The 24,906-nt window shown below is 44.5% G+C and overlaps 1 protein-coding gene and 1 non-coding gene across 4 annotated transcripts in view; one reads left to right on the forward strand and one right to left on the reverse strand.

The window, feature by feature from the left end:
- LOC126559230 (translationally-controlled tumor protein homolog) overlaps positions 1 to 24,906 on the forward strand; it is a 183,694-nt gene that overhangs the window by 59,352 nt on the left and 99,436 nt on the right. The window lies entirely within an intron of this gene.
- On the reverse strand, positions 177 to 248 carry Trnat-cgu (transfer RNA threonine (anticodon CGU)). Its single transcript has one exon. It is a non-coding gene; the product is annotated as a tRNA-Thr (tRNA).

A 24,906-nucleotide genomic window follows, 5' to 3' on the forward strand; every position in this document is an offset into this window, starting at 1 on the left:
GGGGGTGAGTGGGCAGATTAGAGACACAAAAAATGTGGTATAGTTTGTTTGTAATTGATCGATCGACGGAATGAATAGATTACATACTACGACGACGGGTCACACACAATAGGGCCATGTCGTTTCGCTCATTACGCTTATAAAAATAAGAGTATTTTCATGGACAACCGAATGTATGCCTCCTGTGAGAATTGAACTCACGACCGCTGGTTTACGAGACCAGCGCTCTACCACTGAGCTAAAGAGGCACGTGTGCGTGTGCGTGTACCAGCACGCATGATAAGCTTACAGCTGCACCAACCTTCCGATAACAAGCCTTGCGAGGTGCGTACGCCATTAATCTAGTGACTCAAAGTGTACTTAACGTGAGCAAGAAATTGTTTGCAGATAGCATTAAACAGAGCCTTCTTCACCCAAATTCTTCATCCAGCAGTGATCGATGATCGTTGTTTTCGCTAACAACAATGCTTCTTGTGTTTCGTGTGTTGCGTATCCGCTACACGTGCGCGTGTGTGATGCTTTTGCGGTAATCACTTACCAATACACTCAGTCATTCGACCACTAAACCGCTCGCTGCTGCCAGACTATACTTCCCAAGCATTAATAATGATGATGTCGATTGAAGCCATCGGTTTGACCTCATCATCAGTTGACGTGCTCAGATGCCCGTGTGAGCCCGTTTCGCACCACAATGGTTTCATTTAACCGGGCGGTTTTGTGTGCGGTGTTGATGAGGCTGATACTCTCAACTTCAACTTGATGAAGTGCCATCAATCCATCCACAGGACGCACGGTGCACACACTGGTGCGCACTGTGCCCGGAGTGGAATTCGCTCACTGCAGACAATTAGGTTTGTGGTTGCACTTGATTACTATAAAGCGACATACGTTCGCCGGCTACCAGCTACCAGGAACCATTAGATGCAACGGTGTACCAATCAGCGCCAAGATTTCCAACCCATCCATTTGCAGTGCCCTTTATTAGTAGCTCGTGCCATCAGCTCTGGTTTAGGATGACATTTTGACTCTCCACTGTCAGTTCCGTTATGGCTACGGAGGCTGTCAAGTTTACCACTCGTGTACTGGAGGAGTTATGCCAAAGCAAACAAGCACGCTTAAAAGCTTTAATCGAAATGGTTAAATTTAAGCGCCTTTACAGAAAAGGCGTGGAGGTTAAGGGTTAATTTTGCCTAAATGGTGTCCAATTTAGTTTTAGCAATGTGCCATAAAAAAAAACCACAACAAGCTGTGTAATGAAATCGGTGTCGCAAGTTGCAAAAGTTGTAAGCCAAAAGTCATCCCCGGCTTCGGGTTTGATGCGTGTGCGTGTACGGGCGAAGCGAACGTGAAACTTTTGGCAACCTAAAACGGCCTTAACATATGCTGCAGGCACACACACACACACACACACGTGGGGCGCATTGATGGTGCTTTAGGAAAACCACAGATTTTGACCTTCTACCGAAAAACACATATGCTGTCGTTTCGCACAGAAATACGCATTTTATTAATTTTGTTTGAACTGGTTTTGTTTTGCTTTCTTTCTGGTCGCTTCCCTGTCCTACCTCACACGATATAACAGCAATGGAAGTTTTTGTTTTGCGTCTGGCAACACGATTCTGAGCTGGGGGTTTGCACCGAACCTCAAGAACGAGAAACAAAAAGCATTAGCCCGTAACCTATCTCGGGTCCTCTTGGGCTCCGTCTGTCCGCTTTCGCACATTGAAGTGTCCGTCGAAGTGTCTAAGCGCGATGGGACATGATTTGGATGGTTGACTGTGTTAAATGGTGTTTGCTGTGGGTAGAACGTTCCCATTTTTGGGAAGTTTTTCCTTCAATGTGGGACGCCACCTTCCAACGTCTTTGCTGTCTGTACCGGTTGAGCGATTAGAGAAGTAGAAAAAAGTTTTACTGGGTGATTCGCTAAATATGGTGCCCAAGGATTGTTTTTTTTTGCTCTTCCCAATGCTTTTATGGAGTCTTGAGATGAAGTTTGCCATAAAATATTGTTTGGATGTTATAAAAGGTTGGTCATAAACCTTTGAATAAATAAAGATGATATCTTATTTGGGAAAGATTTCTCGACAGATCATTCATGCTTGATCACGCCTGCGTGTATGCAATGTGGCGCAAAAATAAGTCCTTAAGTTCGAACAATAATCCTGAAACAATTTCCACCCCGGGAAACCAGGAAAAGCCTCTACATTTAAATTTATATTTAAAACTCCCAACGTACGGTAGCTATTTATTATGTGTACTTAACATTTAGCTGCCGTGTGATAGTTGTGTCGCTATCAAACCTTCTAATGAACGCATATGGCAACAGCACATACGACTTCTGCACCAGCAACGAAAAAGAACACCAGTATTAGCCTTCGTCCGTATTCCTCCAGATAAGCGAACCCAAAAACTAATTAATACACTCGTTAGTCTGTGACAACGAAACAAAAAATTGTTTCGACAGCTACCGGACCACTGAAAATGACCACCACCAAGCGCCAGCGGACCTGGGTATGACTTTTGTACTCCTCGATCTCTCCCCTTCGTTCTCCTTCCAGTCTACCCTATCCACGGGTCATCGAAAAGTCACGAAAGTTTATGGCATTATACAACAGCACCGATTATGTCATGCGATACAGCGAACGTTCGGCATCTGGTCCCCCAAGGGTGGAATAGGAGATTTGACCGGACTTCCCTCCACCTGATATCCGGTTTCCCATCACTGTGAACTAGCTAAGCTCATTTCCACGCGAGCAAGTACAACATCCATAAAGGAACACACATATACAAAAAAAAAGTATTTCTCATCGGTAACACCAGTACCGGCGGATCGAGTATCGGGGAGGACATTTTTCGAAAGTGGAAGACAGTGTGTGGAAAGGGTAGAGGAGGAAAAGTTGATCTGAAAGTTGTACCACCAATATTGAGCAAACGTAATCGGCGTCGCCAGAAGCGGCAGGAACTCCTCTGGCACGGGAAGGTCGTGCAACGTTCCCGTGCACACATGTGGTGCCCCTCCTGATGCATCCACCCACCGTCTGCACTGGTTTTATCGTTAAGGAACAAGTAGATCCCTAGCCGGGTCGCGTGGATGTTACCAGCCATCGGGGTGCCATCTGGTGCGCTACGAAGCTAATCTCCCGGGGCAAAGCGGAAAATGTGCAAACTTTCGGTCAAACTGTTATTTAAAACAGTTGCCCCAATCGGTTGTTTTCAATTTCGAAACTGCAGAACCGTGCACATTTGCGACCGTGTGTGTGTGCGCGCTATTTGCTTTGTTTTCGCAAAACGCACCCGCGATACCGGTTTGGTGGCTTTGAACCTGGGCGAGGGTGAGAACTTTGTTCTACAAAGCCCGAAGTTGAGATCGTTGTTTTGCACGGGTAGCACACCGTGGTGTACAGACAACAAAACGCTAACACAGCTCGTAACGGCAATGGCAGCAAGATGAAAGCGTAGCAACGCCATTGAGAAAGTTTTTCCCGGCCGTCAAATCTCCACAACGCTCTGATTGCACTACCGGTAGCAGCAGCAGTAGTAGCTCGCGCTTGCCGTTAATGGCAATGGCACGTGAAGCTAATGCAACACCAACGAAATCAGAACCACGTCTCGGTCCTCATTATCTGGATCAAAAGGGACGGGACGGAGGCAAGACACCGGAGAGGGCAGGAAGCTCGCAAGACGCAAGACACACCGGATAATGGATTGGAGCGCGTCAAGCATTAGGGTCAAATCAGGCGCGATTTAACTCAATTGTCAAATCAAACGTTCTCCGCTCGGCCCGGGAGTCTGGGCCCGGGTCCGGGGATGGCTGGTGCTATCAGTCGTACGAAAACCGGATTACGGGATGTCAATTTTTATGACTTTATCCATCGATGAATCTGCGCTTGGTTCCACTGTTTTCCCGGCACACGTGCCCGCCTATCGCGAGGTATCGAAACATCGGTTTTATCGTTGGTTCGCAATGCGAATGTATAAGCTGCTCTATAATGCCAATAATGGGGAATTCGGCGCGTTTGTGTATTAGAATCGATCGGAAAAGCAAATCGAAAAGAAACGCATACAGTAGGTAACAAAATTCGTCTACTACTTAAACTCTTTTGTGATGCGTTTGTTTGATGTGTACTTGCCAGGTTTGAGGATCTAAAATTGGTGAGTTTGCTGAGTTATCTAAAATTTATTGGTAGTTAAGAAACAAATAAATTTGTCAACATTGTCAACAAACTAAAATATATGAAAGCTTCCAAACGGTAATATAAATACACGATAAATTTTATAGCATACTTTCAGGCGCTATTATTCAATTTAGATTTTCTACACAGCTTAGCTTAGGTAGATAAATGGATCCACTAGTTTAATATAACATTTTGCATAGGGAATTTCTTCAAAATGTGTAAAATATGAATAATTTAACATCGTCACAAGCACGTTGTCTCCACAAAACAACATTTTCCTGCGTCATATCATACATCTTTCAATAAATCTTCTATAACTGCTTTCCTAACGAGAATCCAATGAATTACGCTAAGCCTCGTCTAGACCTTGCTCGTGCGTCAGAAATGCCACTAATGACTAGAGCAAGATGAGTGATATAAACATAATCATGCTAAAAGACATTCTAGCTCTTTAATGGTTTTCTTCAAGAGATTTAGACTTTGCCAACCTTTTTCCGCCGGTAATTTGACCCGCTTCAGATTTCACATGTGATAGAAACGGCTACCCACTGTATCGCCGAGGAAGATTTGTTCCTCGGAAAGACAACGAAAAAAAAAAAGCGGCCGTGGCTAATTCGGCAGGGAACTTTTGCAAGAAGCACCGTACGCCATCACCTACATCCGGCGCCCAACGATGGCAACGGCTGTGTGTTGTCGTTTTTATTGAAGAAGATTAAATTCCTGTCAAAAGTGACACCAATGCCTCGATATCTCCACCAGGAGGTGTATCCATCTCCGAGCCGGGACCGGAGATATGATGCGACACATACACAAACACCGAAACCCGGTCGGGGTGTCGGTGTTGAATCGCGTGGCATAAAACAACACATCCAAAACATGTACGCCCCCCGCTTAGCCCCTTAGGGTGTTGGGGCAGAAAAGGTAGGAAGGATATCAGACGGTACGAAATGGAGTTTATCTTCACCTTTATCGATTCTGCCTGCTCGCACGTATGGCGTGCGGGGTGTCTCCCGGTTCGGGGGTTGACGTTGGTGCTCGTCACAGTCACCCGTCATGTGTTGTCGCAAGCGTTTAAGGATGAAGTTTTACCCGTAGCTGTAGCTTGGGGTTGGTCTCGGCTGGTTTTGGAGCTGTTTCGAGCTGAGTGTTTGCATTAGAGCTAAAGGATGATGATATTGCCACCGCCGCTGAGTGACACGGTCGAGATGGGTTGGGAAGTTGTGGGCGAGCATGCATCCACATCCCTCCCCCCTCTCAAAATGGCACCCCCTAAAATGGATGGCGATAAGTGTGTCCTTGGCGTTTCCGGAACGCGCTCGTAACCGGAAATGGGCCATCGGGAACATTTAGGCGTACCGCGTCTGCTGGCGCGGATGTATCTATTGCGACGCTGGGCTTTGTTGGGGATTAGATCCCGTGGTCGGTGTGCGTGTGTGTGTGTGTGCTGTGTTTTTCCCCTTCTGTATTCTACGTCCGGCATTCATCGCATCGTGCCGCACGGCCACATGGTAACGATGTGAGTATTCGTTTTGATTAAGAACCAATGGGTCGAGAGTGTGAAAAAGGGTCGCACTCTTTGGCAGACGCGCTCGGAAGCCTCGAGTTCCCAGGTTACGGTGGCAACATAAACACGTTGAGCCTTTTCGAGAAGCGTATGAATGTGAAGCGCGACTAAATCGAATGGGATGAGGTGAGGTTTTTCGCGCCGTATAAACGAAATTCTAACCATAATGGAGTGGAACGAAGATTGGACGGTTCGACAGCAAAAAGGAAAAGAATGGAAAAAAAGGAGATCACATTGAATGAGTCTGGAGAACAAAAGGGGCTTCCACTGTTCCAGTCACCGGCCATTACAGTTTGAATGAATTCCGCATCACAATGGTCTAGCTTAAAAAACTGGGATTATTATAACTTTATCTTGCTTGCATGTGTGCTATCGGTGGAGAAATTGAGGAATCAAAGCAGCTAATCCAATGAAAACATCAATTTGCGAGGGAACGTTTTGCAGTAAAAAAAGTCTTCCCAACGAAAAAATAATAATCATTGTCTGCAGGTACACAACGGCAACAAAAAGGCGAGTCCGACAATAATAGATGAATAAAAGTTAACTCTGCTACCAAATGTGAGTTCGTCTGGCTACATGACGACAGGTCGTGTAACAACGGCCACAGCGTAAAACATGTCAATTTAACAACTCACCGGAAAGCTTTTCACCGTGGAAACGAGCTCAGCTTTCTTTCTGTTTCAATAGCATTTAAATGGATAGCCGAAAGTGCCGCGTAACACGAAAAAAAGGGTTCAACTTTTACCAAACTTTTATTGCAAGTTGCACCTGCCCCATTCTCCACATGGGTTCCATTCCTGGTTCTGTGCGTCTGTGTGTGCTTCCCATTCACGTTAGAGTGGCGTTGACTTTTCCCTGCATAATAGCACTACGAAGCAGCTTTTCTCACTCACCAGGGTGCATTTGTGCGCGTCACTTGACCGTGTTTTGGGGGGGGGAATATTTTATGCATGTGTGTCCCTTTTTTGGCGAATGGTCGGACGGGAATGGTACGCTAGACCAACTGAAACATTATTGCTGCATGCAAGGTGGAAATGTGTCCAAAATATTTGAGTTCAAATAGGTAAGTGTACCGTTTTACGGGCGATGGTAGGTTTCTATTTCAAATCGGCCGGGGGTAGGTTGGAAATTTTACCTCAAATCGATTTTAACCCTTCCATGTGATTTGTGTTGTGGAAGTGAGTCGGTAAGTGAATATTGCAAAGCGCTACAAAAATTTGAAAAACTTGAAAACGTTTTTCTTCTGTTGCATATTTGATCTGAACGGAAAGCTTGAATAGTTTATGGCAGCATGCAGATGTAAGCTCTGCAAACTAAAACTGTGAGTCTGTGTGCCCGTTCATCTAAAAAAATAATAAATTTTTTGATGAGATCATTTGGAAAACTAGTAGAACAATCGGTTAATAGACAAGTTTTATGCCATTTTGATCGAATGGCCGCTAAAGGCATCACAAACTTGCAAAAAAAACTTGTAGGTAAATGTGATAAAACTGCAGCGATTGATTACGGTCAATTGGCACGGATAGATGACTGTTTTAATAATGTACTTTAGTTAACTAAATGTTACCTAAGGTGTACTAAACACTTAAGATGTAAGAAAATTAGATTCATCGCGTCAGTTGGAATACGCCGGAAAGTATGCAAAGCTGTGAATTATGATGCAGCTGACCAAGGCTAGTGTTGGCTGCTTCGCAACACGGAAGATTCAAAGGTCCAATCCCTAGAAAGATTCGGTTAGGAATGGATTCTAATTGACCGATTCTAAACCATTCTGATTGGATTGCGATTCTATTGCGGATGTGATGCGATTCGGACTCGTTTGAAAAGCGAACTAATTCGGAATCGGTCGGGATTTGGATTCCATTCTGATTCGGATAAGATGTGTAACATTTTTGTGACGGGAAAACAAAGCAAAAATTATTCTTGAAAATTTGTTGAAGCTATCCACGACCACCGTTGCCACAAAAAAAAGGTCCTAGATCCGTGATATTATATGACGGATTTGGATATAAAGTAGGATTGGGATTGATGGATAATGATTCGCTTATTACAACACTAATTCTTACTTTCTGACGAGCAGTTTCAGTGTAAAAAATAATATACATAAGGTGTTTGTATGCATTTACGCTCCAAAATCACTAACCAGATTCAAAACCACTAATCACAGATTTTTTTTGCAAGTACCTACAGAGGCTTACGTTCAACTAACTGCTTAAGATTAGTGCAATGTTCGATTTAGCTTTTGAAATCTTAGCTTACTCAAAAATTTTAATTAACAAATAGTGTGATAAGTTCAAATAACATTTAATCGATAATTTAAAACCAAATCTTAACAGTCTACTTAAAAAAAGAGCAGAATCGATTATATCTAAATGGAAACCATAACCAACAGCACAATAATCTAAACGAAAAAACCATTACCATTAGCAAGTTTGTTAGATTTTATCATCCCCTGTCGGTGCATCGGAGGGTTTTTCAAATGGTACCGATCATAAAATTGGGCGCTCTCGATGCTACCGCTCGATTCGGGGTTTTCGGGCGTGGGCGAGCTCGGAGACAGAGATAGTTATGCAAACAACATTATAGTTTTACATGCATGCAAACAGCCGAATGGAGAGTCGGATTGAAAGTGCAATGAAATAAACTGATGCAACGATCCGCGTCGGAAAAGTTTGGTCCCAATGCCAATGCTTCGTCGTTCCCCGTTCGAAATTTTCCAAATGGTTTGTGTGTATGTGTGTGTGTGTGTATACGTTGGCAACAGTCGAAAAGGATTACATTCTTGGCAAGTTCACTGTGAAAAGAGCTCTCGAAACACTTCACGTGCTTGTATCGTACCTCGTCCTCCGAAACTTCCTTTCCCCAACAACGGATGATCTCGTTACTATTTCTTCTGAAAGCGGTGACACGACCGAACGTTAAGCCATTCGCGAACACTCGTCTACGAGCTTGTGTGTGTGTGTGTATTTTTCCGCGATAACTACTTGGGATTTTCTTCACCCATCTCGGCTTCACCCTTGGCCGGGAGTACTTCATCCACGAAGCTTGTGCTGTTTTGCTTCATTTATTTTCGTCTCTTATCCGACAAATCCCCGGATGCATCCGGGATTGCCAACTGGTGCACCGGATTGCTGCATTTGCCCTGGACTATCACCACACATAATTCATCGTTACCAACCGTCCGCTTGCTCGCCGCAAACCTCCTGCGATAGGTGACCTTCTCACGAACCCAGACACGAACTGACGCATGTTTAGGTTAGTGGGTTGAAGAGTTGCAAAAAAAAACTTCTTTTTCGAAAACAAAACTCCACAGCAAGAAAAAAATAATAAAACAAGCGTAAGCAATGTTTTACGGGGGTTGAAATTGCATTTGATCGTGCCAAACTCGCGTGTGCAAACACACCCATACACCTTATCATTTCTGCAGGGTGCAAAATCTTGTACCAATGTCGTGTAGAAAGTTTAGCTCCCAAACCCAAAGAGAAAGCGTACGAGTGTGTGGAAAACGAAAGCAAAAAAAAAAACCCCCACTACGATGAGAAGGAGCAGAATCCTCGAACCAGCTGCTCGTTCCCGACAGCAGGACGGCCACCACTCTGCATAAGGACATTCGGTCGCTTTGCCGCCGTTTTACGGCTTCTTTGGATGTACGTATTTCTTTTTATGCCTTTACCCGGGTCCTGCAGAAACATGGGACGACTTTATCCTTCGGTTGTTCCGTTCGGTTCCATGCTGTAGCGTAACTTCATCGCAAAGCGAGCACTCCGCACTACAAGACCACACAGGGTGGATGATAACTAAACAACAACAAACACTTCATAACCCACACCCGGTCCCACGGCTCCGGTTCTCTCGAAGTACGCTCGAGTGGAAGAACAATTCTTCGACGTGGCAATACTATCCGTTCTGAGCCAGGGTGCGAGTAGAAGGTGTAAGGTAAGAAATAAAGTAAAGTGTTGGATAAGATTGGCGAGTGGAAATATGGCCAACATATTCCAACCAACCCCCGGGTACGACGGCTACGGGATGCCCTTAAGCTTCCCGAGGGCAAATAAACACCAACACACTTCGGTCGCACGATAATGCTCTGCACATACTACATCCGATGCAATGCAATGGTGTGGCCATGGTGTGCACCATCCTGCTAGAACGATGCCAAATCGCTTGATGCTGTTTCCGCTCGATTGGCAGCCGGTTAGTGAACGGGCACGAGGAAGATCGTCCGATGCCGGAGGAAAAAAAAATGCTACGGTCGAACCGAAGAACAATTGTGGCCAAAATCGGTAAAACGACACAAAAGCCGGTCGAGTGCGAAGAGGACACAAACGAGCCCGGCGTCGTCGTCGTCGTCGTCCTTGGGAGCGTTGTCCAAACCGCGAATTTCATCTCCGCCCTTTTCCTGGCTGGTTTTTAAAGTCCATCCTCATCCGTGCCTCCGGGGGGTCTGGGAGCACTATTCCGGGGAAGGCTGTTATCCTTGTTAAACGAAATTAAGTTGAATGAAGTCGAGTGGTCGACTGCGGGATAGTAGTAGCCACCAGTTTCGTCCTGCGAACGTACACCGTCATCATCGCCCGGGCATGAAGTTTATGCCAGCCTCCCAAGTAGAAACCTGGCCGTCCTTGATTCGGCCGTACAGTGCGGTCCTTTGTCGAGGTTTGTTACTGGATTACCCTTGGCTCCATGGGTCTGAAGACGACCTCGTCCTACTCTGTGTCCACTAACAACCACTTCACACTGTAGCGTAGCATTCTTGCTCGCTCTTAATTAGCTTTAGACCGGTGGTGTATGAATATAAAGAAATGTTTTAAAGTTAAACCTTTGCTGGTTGCCGCGGGCTGTAAGGTGAAGCGGATCGAAGAAGAGGAAGCAACATAAAGATGCGAATAAAAAAAAATCGAAAGAGGCTTCGGTTGGTTCCCGGTTAGATAAAGTTTCTTCCTTGCAAGCGCGCGGTAGCCGGGTTCTAATGATGTTGGAAAAATCTTTGCTGCCGCTCGGTGCATCCGTTTGTAAAAATTCGCATAAAAATAAAGTTTTTTGTTCCGTTGCCCCACCATCAAAAGTGGTATCGATGTGGGGACAGTGGAATGCCGTGGGTGAACAAAGCACAGCCTTTAAATGGGTTCCAATAAAAGCGATTGCCCTGGTCCTGTGGTTCCATCTTTAGCTGGAACTTACTTCTTTTGCTGAGTTATTTTTTTGTGTTTTTTTTTTCGGGAAGATCATAACTTTTATGATGATGTTGAACATGTTAGAAATTGAGCTTGAATGCTTCCGTACTTAATATTAAGCGAGGATATGCTTCTTTGTAATTATTCCCACTTAGCGCAAGAGGAATTGTGCGAAATGCATACATTACGGCACATTGTTTGGGTTGAACTTTTTAAAGCATTATTGTTCATATTTTCTTCCAGCAAAGCAAATAAGAATTAATGACTTGTAATAGCATGTATTGTCGCCTGGTTGCTTGCTAAAAGCAGGAACGTAAAGAATGACGTGCATATTTTATTCGATTTTGTCATCAAATTATGCTTCCTCTGTTTGCCGTGCCGTCCGACTACAGCACGGGTGAGGGTGAAAACAAGCCAAGTAAATTGTTACAATTACCCCACTCATTTACTCGTCTTCCTTTCTCCACTTTCACTAGAATGCACTCTCCAAGAAGCTGCATCTTCTACGCTCGTTCTCGACTGTGTCTTAAATCAGCAAAAGACGACAAATCTTTCCCACTCCACCCGTGGGAAGTGATTGGATGAAAAATCACTGCAAAAAGCGGACATCGAGTGGATGGTGCCCTCGGCTAGCCAAAGGGTGCAGGCAAGAAGATCAATTACGACGCTCCGGTATGTTTGCGGGTCGAGAAAGCGCAAACGAGCGCATGGGTTTCGAAATCGAAACCAACGATACTGAACCACCGTCCCAGGGCAAGTTAATCGAGTGACAAATCGTTAGCTAATGTTTTCGATTTTCATAGCTCAGCAGCCAGCCAGCCAGTCAGTCTAAACAATGTCGGGCCCGTCGGTGCGACCTGTGTTTCGGTCGCTGGCTGTGGGCAGCTGCTTCTTGTGCAAACATGAACAGGACCGGTACAGGAGGTATCTCGCATCTTCTCCCGCGCTAAAACATACTGATCGTATTTCGGGCGTGCAGCAGGTCCTTTTGGGTCCCGTGGTCGTGGTGGCAGTGATAAATTAACACGGCTCTCCGGCTCTCGGAGCGTGACGTCCTTTTGCTGTCCGTGCAAAGAAAACGCGGTCGCGTCTTGAGACTTTGCTGGATTAGTTTACCGAAAAGCGAGTCGATTATGATTGTCCCGCTTGTGTTGGCGCCGGTGTCGAAGTCGTTGCCATGACTAATCTGGTCAACGTTTATTGAAACCCAGCCCAGTGGAGGGTCAAAGAACGGTGGTGGAAAACAATTTATCAGCTTCAATCCCGTGTTTCAAGCTCGTGTCCTAGTAATGGAGCGTCAAGCATTATGTGTACTTCCGACAAAATTGATTGTCGCTACATACTACACACCGACTGCTGGGCGAGGATGTTTGGTGAGAGAGGCCGTGGCACGACACATAGCACAACATGGAACATAAGGAGCAGAAAGACATAGCGCATCGTAAGCAGCACAGGAACAAAGTAGATTACCGTTGTTGGAAGTACTCGCACGTACATCGATAATGTGCTTCGGGCCCGGTTGGGCTAGGACATGGACTGGTAACAAGACAGTTAGCATATGTGCATACGGGTTTGAGCTGTAAAGTTTGCCGATGCACTTTGACGATGCGTTCGAGCGTTTGTGATGGTAGAAATAGGAATGAACGTAAGATGGACGTGTTGTGTCTGGATGGCTTAGTGTGTCGTGCCAAATACAACGGACCAGCTTGCACAATGGCGCTACAAAAGCCATCGTCACACAACCGTGCTTTTAGGTCAAATACTTTACACAGATGAAATATTCACAATTTTATGAATTTTTCTGTGACATAATGCGATCTTAGGTTAGGATGGAAACATGCATCTTAGAAAGTGTGTTAAGGCTCCGTAAAAATCATTTAAAAAATTGAGAAATAAAACGTAGTCGACAAGAGAAATAGTATTGTAACCGTGCATTTATGCTTTCTGTGTATACCTTTAGGCGCACTCGATCAATCGGAATTTAATTTAAATTTTCCAAAACTCACACATTTTAAGTTTTCAACAACACTTTACTGACGAGCAGGCTTGAACAGAGCTGTTGTATAATTAATCATGCAATTTCCATGTGCTTCGTTTATTATCGATGCTCGATGAAGTCTTCCGCGCGTTGCCCAATAACCATAAACCCATCGAACGTGAAATAAACATTGAACAAACATTGGCATTGGGTACGTACCACTCTCACGTGCAGTGAGGTGAAAAGCAATTAAAAAAATCTCTTATAATTTACCGTATGATGAGCGATGACTTCATTATTGATCGATCCGGGCACGGTAGATAAGCGAAAGAGCTAAAGTTAATTGAATGAGATTTTTTGTCCTGTTAATTACGGCTCTTAGTTTTTGGAAAGACTGCGCAAATACCTATCGCTTGCTTTTGGCATAGAAAATGTGCGAACCGGTTTTACTGTAAAGCGCTCCGAGCGCTTTCTGCAGGGTACAGCCGGAAATGATTTGTGCATCTAAGCACAAACGAAAACAATAAAAGAACGTGTAATCAAATATCAATCGAACAATGCGGAGAAGGCCATTTTTCTGGAAGCGCCCATACAAACATCCTACCATTGTTTCCACCGAGGCGCTTGTCGGGAAGGACGCAATAGCCGACACGCTATTAATTTGATTACAGCACTTTTGAAGTGGCCGAAGTGGTAGCTGCCAACTTGAAGCGGAGGAGCAACGGTGAAAGAAAGTTGGAAAAGAAAGTACAAGTCCATCACGGAGCGAACATTTTGCATTCACACGCTGTGTCGGACATAAAACTTCGAACCAGCACGAAATGTGAATATTTCTTCGAATCCAATCGTTGCTATTTGCCCGGTTCCCGGTGTATAGGGTGCCCCGTTGCCTTGGTTGCCGAATTTCAAACAAACAGGCGAAAAAGTTACAGGCCGCTTGCGTAGAAACATCATATCATGGGGGGTATTGCACGTTTTCGAATGCCGTACAAACCAGATCGGGACAAACGAACGGTACAAGACTGTGGCGGGTGGGCACGAGTATTTTCCTACCAGCCACCCATAGTCAACAACGGATCGGTTGTACCATAAATGCGTACTTAGGGGTTTATAGGGAAGGGCTGGCAGATAGAGGTGAGGTGGGCATGAAAATTCATCTCCTGTTCCAAAACGGCATATATCCGGCCGACGTCGATGACGCCCACACTGGTCAGGAGAATTATTTTTGATGCAGCAAAACAGACCCGGAACCTGGTGGTGGGATGGACTGGTACATCCTGCGATGAGCAATTCAGAGAATTGTTTCCGGCCGTTCCGACGTTCTGCCACTGGTATGATGGACGGGTTATTGGTAGTTTTTGTACGAAATTGTATGTATGTGTGTGTAGGGGGAAAGAAAACTAGCTGGACTCCGTAGCAGGACTTAAAGTAAATAGTCAAAAATTACTTCGAAATCACCTGGACCAGTAGCATTATGTTTAAACCAATTGATGGATTGATTAAATAGATATGGAATACGTGTTGCAGCTTTTTTGTTATGAACTTTTGAACGAGTGCTTTACAAATAGACTATAGCTTCTGAAGCATGGATGTTGATTTAAACTTTCATTAAAATCTATGAAGTAATTTCATTATTTTCACATCAGTTACAATATTACCACTATCAAAATAGACTATCGATCTAGATTTTGTTCCACGGATGTTATGCAAATTGCATTCAATTAGGCGGCACTGTATTTTGCACCTTGAATATTTGATTATTTCCAAGAAAAAAAAACAACTTTCGATATGATCCATCGCCTAAATTTATACAATATAGCGTTTTTAGTAGCAAGATATGAATTATTATCAGAATTAAAGGGTTTTCCACGAATAAATTAGCTTATATTTAAACTTTTAACCACCTCTTTTCATCGCAGCAGTGAAGCATTGATGTAATATCATAAAATAAATCTGTTCCACCGTACAGTGCACAGGGAAGACTTTCGCTGTTTGAAAAGCTACTGCTATCTCGTGCACACTGCCAACGCAGACAAACATCACAATTCCACTCCATTTCCATTTGCTCATCATTTTCCCTTACAACGGTTTTGTTTATTTGACATGAAAATACACCACGCGACATTCAATAAGCCCTCACATTTCTGCGCATTAATTCTACTTTAAAGCCATAGCTTCAAATCAACAGTGAGCTTAAACGAGCCAACACAGTGAGCCGTCCCGTCTGATGTAAAGTGAAACAGTAGAATGTGTTTCACACGGTTTGGCGCATTTTGCTTGGCGAGAAAGTGGAGCATAAAAGAAGCAAACAAGACCGGTACCGGTCCCATTCTCGAGCAGCTAGGGCTTGTTTGTCTACCTATACGCCCCGTGCTCGAGACGAGTGCGTCTTGAAGCGTGCTGCCAAATGAACAGCCATTTTACACTTTCGCACACATCTCAAGCACAATCCTCGGTGGATTATTGCATTCCCGGGACAAATAAATAATGTTTGAATACTTCCCCCAATTTTCCTCCCTCGTTCGACGCCCACGCGCCGCTGCTGCGTTTCTTCTCTGCACGCCAATTAAATATTCATAAGCGTTTTGGATAATTTATACATGAATCATTCAAAATTCATAGCACACGCGCGGCCACCCGCCGACAGCCGAGGCCAAACCCAGTCAGGCAGTAGTTGTTGGAGCGTTGGTTGCTGCTGCTGCTGCTGTGGGCAAGATATGTCCTTGATGTTTCACTTGGTTGAGCAACCGGAGGGAAAATGCTGCATCCCGAATGTTCCGCAGTAGTGGAACGGGATGGACAGGGCTTGGCATAATGAAACTGGAAAAGGAACTGCAAGGAGTCGGTGCTTGTGTCCGGTTGTTGAGCTTGGTGCTGAGATGAAACTAATCTCTGGCCGGTGCCGGTACGGATGGGAACAATCCGAGAAGCCATGCAACAAGACGCATCTTATTCACAATAAAAGGGGCGAGAGAAATAATTGAGCAAAAAGAAACGGCGATGAAAGGTAGAAATTGCCTAAATTTTTTTGTTGGCCTGGGTGGTTTGCGGTGAAGACCTTTTGCGCTGTCATGAATCGACATGTCAGCTGTGCTGGTGATGGTAGACAGCAAGACAAGATGACTTTTTGTTTTGTTTCAATGGTCGGACAACACTGCTTGTGTTGGAAGAAAAAGGGCAATGTAGTATGATTGCATATGTTTAGGCGTTTGGAGAATTGCATAGTTCCAATTAGATGAACATTTAAAATATTTTACTTTTGTCTAATTGCACATTTTGAAAATATTAATTTAAAATGCTTACTATTCAACAAAAGCACCACCAGAACTAATGGGACAATTTTCTAGTTAACAAGTCGAACAAACGCCACGGACACGTAATCATAAACGGAACACGAAACCGAGCATCGCCAATCATCATGCCATTATTTGGCAGTGTTTATGCGAACCTTTCGGTCATCGGCACATACACGTACCCACTACCGGTCTGATACGATCTGGCGATTTGGGGCGCCGAGGTCCCATGGTCAGCAACGGAAAACAATTCATTGTAGCTACGAATCACCATTCGTAGTGCTAGTGGGAATTCGTTGGGATTTGGTATCATCATCGTTCGATACCGAAAAGTAGGCCGTAAAGGAGCTGTAAAGCTGTACGGTGATGGTGTAATGGGCCACACACACACACACACACACACACACACACACACACATACAGGCCATGTAATATGCTCCGGCATTTGGAAGCTGGGCATGAGATTGGGTTGGCCTCAAATAGCTACGTGATTTATATGCCGTTCCTGCCCGATCCGGAAGCTTGCACTGATGGTCCAGTAATGTCCATTCATGGGGACCTCAACCTCATGGATTCTTCTAGTTCCTTGATGTTTTCGGATCTTGTTATCGTCGGTGGACGACAACGGCCAGGAAGGCTTACTGTGTGGGGGGAAAACGAAAAAGTGTGAACGATGTCGCTGATAGCAATGATTATCGCTATTACACCACCCCTAGAACAGCACCCTTGCTATGGGAGCATGGTGTGAGTTCAACGGAGAAGTCTTCACTTTTGGTCGGCCTTTCGGAGGGACCTTAGAACGTGACCATCCGTCAGCAAAAACAGTGGGACGTTGGGACGAACGGGTACGGTGCACTTGTTCTGCTCGTACAAAGTTTCCATCCTGGGAGCCGTGTGACGCGTCAAGTCACCCGCAAACGAGTGGGTTAACCACTTGACTCACCCTAAGCGCCCTAAGTGTATTGAAGACAACATCTCATTATGTTGACCGAAAACCCAAAGCATTGGTTAGCATCAGCGGCGGGTGGGACGCATCGTGGAAGGGACGGCGAGCATGCAGTATGTATACGTTAGATGTGGTTCTACTGCAAACAGCAACGAGTGTTAGATCACCGTCTCGAATGGACGAGCAGGATGGTCTTTAATGTCCGGTTTCATCACGTCCACTGGCCGGACGGTGCTCGATACTACTACTGTCGTCCGATTTCAATCATGCCATCATCCACGACACACTGTCACTGTGCTGCACATTTTTGGGCATCGGTAAGGCTTATCACTGGAACACACGGCGTGGCGTTTGATGGTGCCGTCACGATGCTTACGAAACGATCGACCCCGGATGATGTGATGGCGATGATTGGCACCGCTCATGAGCATACTTTTCCCGTCCCTTTTTTTTTCTTGCCCGACTTGCACCACACGTTCGGGACAGAGGCGACCTGTACCGTTGAGGGCTCATTCGGCAGGACCAGGCTGAATGAACGTATATCGCTGGTAAGCATGCACAAGTTTTTCACTGTGCGCCGAACGAATCGGTATCGGTGTTATTTGCCGTATATTTGCAAGCTTGCTTGCGGAAAACTCATCACACGATGAGGGAGAAATGTGACACCGGTGTGATAAGATTAAATGTTTATCGGAATATCAAGAGTGTGTGCGATGGATGAGAAAAAATGATTCTGTCATCTTGCTTTGTTGATTAGGTTGAAGGGATGATGGAGAAGGTACGACCTAGCGATGGATAGATTGAATATGTGTGAGGTGTTACTTTCATTGACGTGCTAATCAATTACGCTCAAAGTTTTGTGCTAGCCAATGTGAATATGGCAGTGTATGCGTATTGTCTAGTGCTGATTACCTTTAGTGAAGGATAATCCTTTGAGTGCATTTAAGGCAAGTGACAATGGATAAGGGATAGTTATAACACGTTAATGTAGATATTCAATGATCTGGAAATGTGGTTTTTGATTTTAGATTTCGACGTTTGAAGTGACCAAAAGCCACAGAAATTTGTATCGAATAGAGAGAAGTGTAAGCATAGCTTTACAAAGCGATGCTTTAAGAGTCATTTGCACACTTAATCTTGATGATTTATCTCGGTAGATACAGTAAGGGATAAAACGATAAGATCACTTAATTTTGTAAAATTGTAAAAGTGAAGATATGGTGCAGATATTGAGCGAGTTGAGACAGAGGAGGTTTTTAAATCAAATTTCTGCTTTTTTTTCTTTCAATTATGAATTCGATCATCCCCTATCACTCTCAAAACACGCTGTGGATCCTTGGCGACATGTGTTGCGTATTGCAAACATTTAGGGGTTTTTCGCATAGTTACGAATTATGTCAGTGCGGTGCCTTCCCAAGGCTTTTATTCAAAACTTCTTATGAAGATGTTTCAGGGGTTAAGGATAACATAGCAGCGATTCAGTCGACCGAGGAGTTCGTTACGGAGAAAGAATGGGCATCAGAGTGTTTTTATCGTTTTGTCAACAACTGTAAAATTGTTCCTTTCTGCGTTGCTTGTTTTGGAATTGGAATAAAATCCTTTAATTTCAAAGGTGTTTTTCAAACGAATATTTACATGAAAATAAATTGTACACGATTCATAGAAAAGCAAAATCGATTAACGCTATTTTTGTAACCAAAGGCACAAACCAACTCTGGCCCATCAAAGAAATTCAAAGCAAATGGCGTAATATTGCTTTACACACTTTACCCTAGCGCTTCCCAAGAAACAAATACAAGTGGCGAACGGTTGCGATCGGAAAGGTGTGTTGCTCAATATAAAGCCACTTCAAAGAGCCGTACGTGTATTCGGTAAAGAAATAAGCTCACCAAAGGTAACTATTTCATCGTTTCATCGAATGCGTGTACACCACACATACATATACACAATCCACCTACCGTAAAGCTTTTTGCCAGAGTGAGCAATAGATGTGTACGAAATCTGAGCACTAGACGTTGCCAGTGCGTAACACTCTAGTACTTAAGCGCTCTTAAGGTGATCCTTGTGGCAGGTGTAGTTGTGGAGACTATTAAATAGCTCAAATTTACGAAATCAATCCTACCCATAAATCCCATCCGGTGCTGGGTTGGTAAATTTTTCCGTCCCGACGCTCTCTATTCGGTCAGTACTTTGTGCTTTCGTTGTGCTTGTTTGGATCACACTACCTCTGTTCTCTCTCTCTCTCTCATCATTCCTCAACCTATCCTCAGTCTGCTCCCCAGCGGGTCAATCAATCCACCGAATCCAAACTTTGAACTCTCGTCGAGCAGTGGTAAGTTCCCAAGGGCGTTTCTACGGGCGAACGTACTCACAAATTTGCTGTCGTGTATTTCATTGATTAGAATTGGCTGGTGAATTTTTAATAACCTAGCCCTAAGCTTACCCAGGCACCCGCTCGTTCCAACAGGCAGGATCAAACTGGGGTCCAGAAAACTGGAGAAGGAGATCGAAAATAAAATCACAATACAGGAGCAACATCGTTGGCCAGATGGTGTGTCAAGGTTTTTTGGGATGGGGGTCGGGTTGCTATTCGGAACGCTCTAACTTATGGAGGTGCTGAAGGAGAGTTTGGAGAGTGGTGATCACCAAACAACGGGTGGTAGTTTCACAAGTTCGGCAGCTTGGCAGTGCCACATGAATAAGTAATGATCGTCAAAGATTAGCCCAAGAGGACGCCGAAAACTGTGTCTGCAAAATTACATCGCACCACCAGGTAGGGTTAGGTGAGTAGAGATGCTGGTGTTGTGCTTGCCAGACATATCGGGAAAAAGGGACCAAACACACTCCCACACACACACACACACACACACACACACACACACACACACACACAGCCACACACAGATTTGCTTAGGGGGGAAAGTTTTGCCGATACAATTCCCGACATACCTGGCGTCCCCGGGGCTAGTGAAAAGAAAAGCCAAGCATGTAGCATTTCTGGCTTTTGGCACTGAGCATAAAACATGCTTCTCGTTTTATCTGGTAACCAACCCCTTTGTTCTCCAAATCAACCTCTTTCCCCCGACTCTTCGTCTGCCCAACGTCATCTCCAACCCAGTGGAAGTTTAAAGTCTCGCCTCAAACTGTGACAGTGTGCCGGTGGCACGTTTCCAGTGTCAACCGGCGTCACGGCTTTCTGCAAACGTCACGGTGGAATGGAAGCGAAGCCTCGACCAACAAAACCTGGGCGACACAACTGTCAACCATCTTCCGCGCGAAAGCTTTACCGTCATAAAACCGGGCCTGGATGAAACTCGTGATGGAGACGCCTGATGGCGCCCTCCCGTCTGTGTATGTGTGTGGAAAGTGACCAAAAAAAAAAAGCCGGTCCTCGTTTTCTACCGATTGGCATTGATAATCCGTTCGCTGCTGGTAATCGGAAACGGGAGATCCGTTCGGGGTTTCGTTTGCACCGAAATCCTGATGAGGTAACAAATCGGTAGCTATAAACGATGGAAAGACTGACGCGTTACCGACCGCTTCGCAGCCTGCCCGAGTTTGAACCAATCCCTTATAATCTTATTACTTTTCCTTACATTTTTCCGCTCTCTTCCTACCTATGTTCTCTTTCTTGGTCTCGGTCATAGGGTTCGCTTCATTCTGGCATCACTCAACAACTCGATTCGCCGCAAGCAAAAGATAAACGGAACCCGGCGGCAGCTTTTTTTTTTTTTTTTTTTTTGGTTGCTCCCGGAACCGAAGTGAGCCCTCCGAGAGGGACAGGTGGGCGAAATATTATCCCAAATTAAATCTTCTTCCTTTTATTCATTTTTTGTTGTTACCGTGGTTGTGTGTTGCGTAGCGGGCGAGACTGGTCTCAGGGCTGGGGTTTTAGTGAAAGTTTCCGAGTCCCTTTTCGGTGCCCAATTCCACGTTACTGCGTGTTGTGCGGTAGGCTTTACTTGTCTCGCTTCTTTTTTTTTCCCCTTTTTGGCTTGGCACTTTTTGCTCCGTTCGAGAGCGCTTGGGGTAGAATGATAATTTTCCCAACCCCCAACTTACCGACCGCATCCGTCGCCGTTTCGGGCGCCGTGTTTAGATTGCGGTTCGGGTTGGGATGTCCCATAATGATCGTTGCTTTTATGCCGGCTCACAATGAAATTATCCAACGACGATGAATTGTTGGTAATGTATTTTCGAAATGTAACACGAGCCCGTTTCTTTGATGGCTCATCGTGGGGTGTTTTCTCTTTTTTTTTTTTGCTGTTATCTGTATTTTGGTTGGACCTGATTTTTGTGGAAAGGAAAGGCTGAACTACCGTCGTAAGTCGATAAAGGATATGGGAAAAGATGGCGAAAAGAGGGAAGATTTTCTGGAAGGCGGATACACTTAAAAGGATGTAGTAGGCTTCAGTTCAATTGGCGTAATTTGTGATTACACACCTATCAGTAAGTGGGGCGTTTTTTGGAAGGGTTTTTAACATGAACACTTGAGCGTTCCATACACGAACAAAAGGATATGATTGTTTGTTGCCGAAATTTATGAATTATTCGTGCTTATATTCAAAAGAGCGAGAATCATCCAATCGTATTTCGGTAGCTTTTTATGATTTTGAGTGCTTTATTTTATGATGCACTTAATTGGAGAGTTTGGTTTCAAGATTGAACACACATCTGTTACGATTAGTTATTTACGATCGAATAAAATTCAATCAAGTTGGAATTGTTATCATTTTTGCTTGCCTATGCCATGAAAATTGCATACATTTCAGCGGTTTTGTTGTCCTACATTCGAAAATTGTTCCTGATGGTTTGCAAAACACATCATTTTGTAAGCTCATAAAGGAATAAATCAACACACAAAACCGAAGAAGTCCAAACAATTCATAATCATAAACAGCATGAGTTACGGCAGATTCAACACAAAAGCTGTCCCATTAAATAACATTCTTTTGTCAATGTAAACATATCAATCGCACACCGAACAATATTCCTATGCACTATAGGTGCACGGCCTATTGTTACTGTTGGCTGTTTGTTGGTGTATGTATGCCGGGTGATTGCATAAATTGCATCATGCCTTTGTCAGGTGTGAGGTGAGAATCAGGCACGTGAATACCGGCCAGCGGATGGCGATTAATTTCATTAGTTCTCGATACACAATTACATCGTTGAGCAAATATGCATACACATGTAGTCATACGTAGGTAAACACCTTTTCCTTCCCGGGCTCGATTCATCTACACAGCAGTAATTTCGTTGGCTGCAGAGGTTTAAAGTGAAATCAAATTAAATTATTTCCTCACCTTAGCGAAAGCGCCGTATGTGGATTGCGGATTGCATACTCCCTGGCGATGCGAGACGGTGTTCTTTAGCGGTGGATTGTAATTTATGTGTGCAATTTCCCTAGACCGACAGATCACAACTGCAAACAGCTGTGTTCCGAAATCATCACTCGATCACTTCGGGTTTTGGCGTACGGTAAGGATTTTCGGACCGTTTTGTTAAACAACTTCCGATCCGTAAAGCTAGCACGAGCCGCCGATCGAACGGTGGCAGAACGTCCTTCAGCGTTACTTTGCCGGCATTGGGGTTTGTTCCTTGCAGGCGCCCGTTCGAGCAGGGTCGATAGAGGAGCATACTTCCAAATTAAATTATTGCTCTGGTCGATGCCGAAGCATCGAAACGACGTAGTTACGGTGATAATGATGCTACGGCTCGAATGGGAATAACCATCGTGAGGGCACCGTGTCGGTCGGTTGTTTGTATCGTAGTTCTTTCAGCCACGGCCCGCTGTACACATTCCACTGCGTGAAGGAAGTGATAATTCGTGTTTAACCTAACTCGATTCGTGTCAATAACGTTAAACCGGCGTCCGTGCTTGAACTACCTAAAACGCAACACAACGGCTCAGGATATTGAAGAAACCGACAGGGGAAAAAGCACTTCCCACACTCAAGAGCACTCTTTATCGTAGCGAACGTACGCGTGTCCCAGGTACAATACAGCACTGCACTGGCGACAATGTGCAAAACCATCGCTCTCTCTCTCTCTCTCTTGACCTCGAGTTGCAAATACTGGCTGGCCGCAATTTTTCACCGAGCAGATTGAGATTTAAATTGTTTTCCCCGAGTGGACGCAGGCCGCGTATGCGGGAACCCGCCTGATCCTTGCTACATCGGAGCGGGTAACCGAGCAAGCGAGTGTTTTCTACTGATTGAATCCTTCCGATACGGTGCGCGATGAAGCGTTCGCTGGTTCGCACAAGGATCGCAATTTAATGGCATCGCATAACTTCGGCTTGTTGGCTTGTCTTCCTTATCCATATCGGAAGTACTCGAGGGGCAGCGTTGGTGAATAGGATTCCTGCCGGGTACGAACCGGGTGAACTATTTCAGCGCTGGTTGAGCAACTATTTCACCTCTTGTACACTCATACACACATCGGGGCACTTGGAGCGTCGTAGCGTATCGATGATGCTTTCTATTGTTGTTTATTGGAAGCCATTTGCAGCACAACCGGAGCGTCGTGCTGGGTTCTGAATGGCGTGGTTCTTTCCAATTATCAACCTCTTCTACACCGGCTGCGAGAGCTCACTTTAATTAGAGCAGCAGGCAAAAGTTGATGCGGCACCGGTCCCGGGATGCCGTATGGATGCCATTTATTGTGAAAATAAATACACCGCTTGTTAGTCGAAATTGAACTGAGGTCGTTTCTCCATTCGGTTGGGTGTATGCGAACGTTTGAATCCCCCATGGGATGCATTTATGCGGTAGTAGTGTGCTTTCACTTCGTTCACCAAACTCCTAAAAGCGATGTTATTTTTTTTTTTGTTTGCGATTATTTCGCGTGTCCTTGAGCAAGGAACACAAACAAAAAAAAAAAACAGCTCCGAACTCACTTTGGTACGGTGCAGTGGTAATAATTCAGATAAATGAGTGGAAAGGTATGGCAGAGCGGGAACGGAGACCCATTGGACGAAACCACACCGCACGAGGAACAAATGTTTCGGCCGAAATGTCAAAGCACCATCAGCTAATCGGCAGTAATCGACCTGACAATCGAATGCGTACGTCAAACGGTGCGTGACCCACACCGAAATGTTGCAATGCGCGTGCATGGGCGGAAAATTTACTTATCGGCGGAACACCACCAAGCTTTGGCTCGAGGGGATGTATTTTTTTGTGTGTTCCCAAAGAGAGCCATATACAATACTGCAAACTGACTCGTAGCCAGTACGATCGACTGAAAGAGCAATAAAAAGCGTTGGATCTGATAGGTTCGCTTCAAAACGAACTGAATTTTAGAATTACTACTGTAGTCGTAAAATTGAGTTTAGTTTTTACTTGCTGTGAGCCATCCTCGGAGTGCTTAACGAGATAACGATGTTCGTATATGTATTTTACTCGCAATACCTTACTATTCTAGTCAGCTATGTAAAAAGCTTAATAAAAAATTGAGCTAGAGTAATTTTAATATGAAGTGATGGAAAAGAAATTTGATCAGCTTTAAATGAAGGACTTTCATTTAACTTACTTTCAAAACTCTTGCTTTTTAGAGTAACAAATAAAGAAGAACTATTCACCTCTTTATTAAAAAAGTAGACATTTGATCTGCAAAATGACATAAAAGTTGATTTAGAGTGTTTGAAATTTATCTATGCTTGGATTTAATTCTTTTGGATAAAAAAGTATTTGACGTATTGCCGCCTGAAGGTATGCAATTAATAATTTTAATACCACTTTTTGTGTCCTATAAAAGTTTTGGATGAAGCAG

This window comes from Anopheles maculipalpis, chromosome 2RL (genome assembly GCF_943734695.1).
Source record: "Anopheles maculipalpis chromosome 2RL, idAnoMacuDA_375_x, whole genome shotgun sequence".
Taxonomy (NCBI): domain Eukaryota; kingdom Metazoa; phylum Arthropoda; class Insecta; order Diptera; family Culicidae; genus Anopheles; species Anopheles maculipalpis.